The 4,560-nt window shown below is 40.2% G+C and overlaps 1 pseudogene; it reads right to left on the minus strand.

Moving 5' to 3' along the window:
• Positions 1–1,566: 1,566 nt before the first annotated feature.
• On the minus strand, positions 1,567–4,204 carry LOC148519628 (RNA-binding protein 7 pseudogene; annotated as a pseudogene).
• Positions 4,205–4,560: the final 356 nt, after the last annotated feature.

Raw genomic sequence — 4,560 nt, forward strand, 5'->3', positions numbered from 1 at the left:
TACAGGGGCTGTCTTGTGGATTGTACTCTGCCCTTCATCAAAGTAATTTTTATAGGGGCTGTCCTGTGTGTTGTATGCTGCCCTTCATCAAAGTAATTTTTACAGGGGTTGTATGCTGCCCTTCATCAAATAATTTTTACAGGAGCTGTCCTGTGAGTTGTACGCTGCCATTCATCAAAGTAATTTTTACAGGGGCTGTCCTGTGTGTTGTACTCTGCCCTTCATCAAACTAATTTTTACAGGGGTTGTACGCTGCCCTTCATCAAACTAATATTTACGGGGGCTGTCCTGTGGGTTGTACTCTGCCCTTCATCAAAGTAATTTTTACAGGGGTTGTACACTGCCGTTTATCAAACTAATTTTTATAGGGGCTGTCTTGTGGGTTGTACTCTGCCCTTCATCAAAGTAATTTTTACAGGGGTTGTACACTGCCGTTTATCAAACTAATTTTTACAGGGGCAGTCTTGTGGGTTGTACTCTGCCCTTCATCAAAGTAATTTTTATAGAGGCTATCCTGTGTGTATTGTACGCTGCCTTCATCAAAGTAATTTTTACAGGGGTTGTACACAGCCCTTCATCAAAGTAATTTTTACAGGAGCTGTCCTGTGGGTTGTACGCTGCCCTTCATCAAAGTAATTTTTACAGGGGTTGTACACTGCCCTTCACCAAAGTAATATTTACAGGTGCTGTCCTGTGGGTTGTACTTTGCCCTTCTTCAAAGTAATTTTTATAGGGGCTGTCCTGTGTGATGTACGCTGCCCTTCATCAAAGTAATTTTTACAGCGGTTGTACGCTGCCCTTCATCAAACTAATTTTTACAGGGGCTGTCCTGTGGGTTGTACGCTGCCTTTCATCAAAGTAATTTTTACAGGGGTTGTACGCTGCCCTTCATCAAAGTAATTTTTACAGGGGCTGTCCTGTGGGTTGTACTCTGCCCTTCATCAAAGTGATTTTTACAGGGGTTGTACGCTGCCCTTCATCAAAGTAATTTTTACAGGGGCTGTCTTGTGGATTGTACTCTGCCCTTCATCAAAGTAATTTTTATAGGGGCTGTCCTGTGTGTTGCATGCTGCCCTTCATCAAAGTAATTTTTACAGGGGTTGTACTCTGCCCTTCATCAAATAATTTTTACAGGAGCTGTCCTATGAGTTGTACGCTGCCGTTCATCAAAGTAATTTTTACAGGGGCTGTCCTGTGTGTTGTACTCTGCCCAATAATCAAACTAATTTTTACAGGGGTTGTACGCTGCCCTTCATCAAAGTAATTTTAACAGGGGCAGTCCTGTGGGTTGTACTCTGCCCTTCATCAAAGTAACTTTTACAGGGGTTGTACGCTGCCCTTCATCAAACTAATTTTTACATGGGTTGTACGCTACCCTTCTTCAAAATAATTTTTACTGGGTCAGTCCTGTGGGTTGTACGCTGCCCTGCACCAAAATAATTTTTATAGGGCTGTCCTGGACAAAAGTCCATGAAAGATGACGTTTTGCCTTTCTGAGACCCAAATTTTGGTGGGAAAAATCCGAATTTGGCTGGAAAATCCAAACTAAACAGAGCCTGCACATCCCTAGTTTCTGCTACTGTGGTAACTCTCCTTTTGATAAGGATGAGAGTTATAGCTTCTAGTGGATCGGTGGCTGGAAGAGGAATCATATCTGTTTGGGGGAGAATGATCGGATCCGTGACTGTACCGACTTTGGTGAGGCGGATAATGTGATGGCGAGTAACTGGGTTGGGCCATCATTGCTCTGCTGGATCCATTAGGGGTTTCCGACCTATAGAAGTTATTCATCATTGCTTGTCTTTGAAGATTGTCCAGAGAAGAGTAAGATCTTTGATAGTTTGGAACAAGAGGTGAAAGTTCAGATTATTTCATGAACTCCCCATTGCCATCATGCCTGCGATCATGTGTTGATGGACTGTTTCCAGTAAAACTGCCATTTCCTTGTGGTGAGTAGGCTGCACTATTTGCTTCTGCGGAGCCATAGCTGCTTCCTGATCTGAATTGAATTTTCAGCGGCCTCCCAAAGCATTTGATTCCATTTAACAAACTCATTCCATATGGAACAGACTCCTCATGTTTGAAATTGACAAAAGCAAATTGATTTGACTTTCCATCCTTGTCCTTTGGAATTTTAACATTAATTGCAGGACCAGCCTGCAGAAACAGCTTGAATATGATCTCCTCGGTGGCCCTGGGATCTAAGTTCCCCATGAACAGCATCTTATCAGCCACGGCAGCGCCTATCTCTCTCCTGAGTCCCGTCCTATGTGCCCAGCAGCAGCAGTTGATGGGTGAAGCGATAAGTCACCACGCAGTGCCTTTTGGGGCCTAGTTTTTCAAACTGCCATCCTGTCTGCCACAGCAGTGCCACTCCTAGATGGTCCACATGTTTGTGCCGCCCACTTGTGTCGCTTAGCATTGTTATCCAGCTACCTCGGTGCAACCTTTTGGCCTAAAAACAATATCGTGAGGTGTTCAGAATAGACTGGAAATGAGTGGAAATGAAAGTTATTGAGGTTAATAATAGCGTAGGAACAAAAAAAAGCGAATTCTGTGATTTTAGCTGTTTTTATGCTTTTTTCCAAAAAAATACAGATCCAAAACACAAAACCCGGAAGGGTGGTTTTGGCAAAACCAATCCAGTTCCAAAACACAAAGAAAGATCCAGATCCAAAACACGAAAAGTGGTCGGTGCACACCCCTAGACTAAATTCACACCTTTATCAGTATATCAGTGTAGTGTGATGCATTTCTGTGTTCACAATTAACATTGTATGTCAAAAAAGTGCAAAGTGTGGTATCAAAACAAAAGCCCAAAGAAAAAGCTCTGATCTCACCACCTATCGGTGCACATTTCAGGATGTCTCAGCATCCTTTTGTGAAAGATATGGGAGACTGAAAACAAGGGACATTCTTTCCATTCTCCCATAACCTTGAGAAAAGGCTGCAATAACAACCTCGTGGAATGATTACAAGGGCATCTGATCTGATGACACCTGCTTATAAATGAAAGAGAGAGAGAGAGAGAGAGGGAGAGAGAGACTGACCTTAATATATATTGTTGTCACTTATCTGGTCTCACAAATTCCTAGGAGGATGGATTCATGACAAGAAGGATAATAAGATTTCTTCATCCAAATGTGAAGGATATAGTTAATAAACATTGTGAGTAAAATCTTAATGGTACATATATTTAATGTGGGATCTCAAACAAAACTTGTACAATATAAAAGACACAAAGCGCTTTTCTATAATATCATCCAGGATCAGTAATCATCAATACCTCAGACATCAATGTGTCTGGCTATAAAGATGCAAAGTTTAGAGCAGAGCAGGGATGTGGTGGGTCATCACAAATGCCAACAGTGAATGGCATCCCAGAGGCCACCCAATGCGTTTCATTCTTTGGAACTCCATTAGGGATGTAGCCTCTGTTACTACCAAATGACTTAAAATAACATTCTGGTGATTGCATAGTTGGCAGCATCCGTGTGAGTTTAGATGTCCGGCATCTGACTTCCTCTATTCTATGGAATTACTGTATATGTACAGTAAGCTATACTATATCAATATGTCTTATGCATACATTTCCAAATCTAAGATGGCCTATTTGTGTTCTTAGGGGTAAATCGTGTTACTATCTTTATATAGAAAATAAATTATTATGAAACGAGTAAGAATAAATGTAAAATGCTGAAAGACGATTTGTTGTTAATGCTTATCGCCATTTACCCAGTTATAAATATTACGTATAGACTGTTTATTCATAAGTACAAACATTAAGCACAAAATACACACAATTAGATTAACCACATACAGAATACAATAATATAAAGCTCAAAGCACACAAATATACTGTACATTTACTGTACACAATGCTAGTCAAGTTTTAGAGCACCTCCATCTTTCCAGTTGTTAAATAAATTTAAGCAATTCAACTACACTGAATAACCTGAATTGGGATAAAAGTAGAAGTTGCAAAAAAGAAGTTTAGGTTATCAAAAACTGAAAATAATGTCACTTTGAAAGGTATAAAAAGTCCTTTTTCAGGAAACGAGTTAATCACTTACAGCTGATTTGCAGCAGTGAAATAGAGGCTTACTTGGGCCATGAAGCTCCACCAGTGGGCTTTTGAAGACTGACTTTTTGCATTAATCAGTAATATGGACTGATTAATCAAAATGTTAAATGGTTGGTTCATCATGCAAGGTGTCTAACGGGCATACGCATGGTCCCTTAGTGTATGGGGTTTTATTTTCTAAGCAGCAGCCTGTAAAAGCCACCCCTTCCCAGCATGTTTAAACCCAAAATTTAAAACGGAAATGATTTTTGTAGCAAAACACACAATATTTTGCTGTCAAAAGCATTGCCCTTTTAAATTTTGAGCTTAAACATCCCGGGAAGTGTCGGCTTTTACAGGCCGACACTTAGTAATAATCCCACTGTGACACCAACGTTGAATCAGCACTACTAGTTGGTAACAGGAAAATTTGTATCATACACAATAATAGAACTCCACTGATTGTTTAAAATGTATGATTAAAATGCACTTTGAAA

Source organism: Taudactylus pleione, unplaced genomic scaffold, assembly GCF_031769625.1.
Source record: "Taudactylus pleione unplaced genomic scaffold, aTauple2 ptg000186l, whole genome shotgun sequence".
NCBI classification, from domain to species: domain Eukaryota; kingdom Metazoa; phylum Chordata; class Amphibia; order Anura; family Myobatrachidae; genus Taudactylus; species Taudactylus pleione.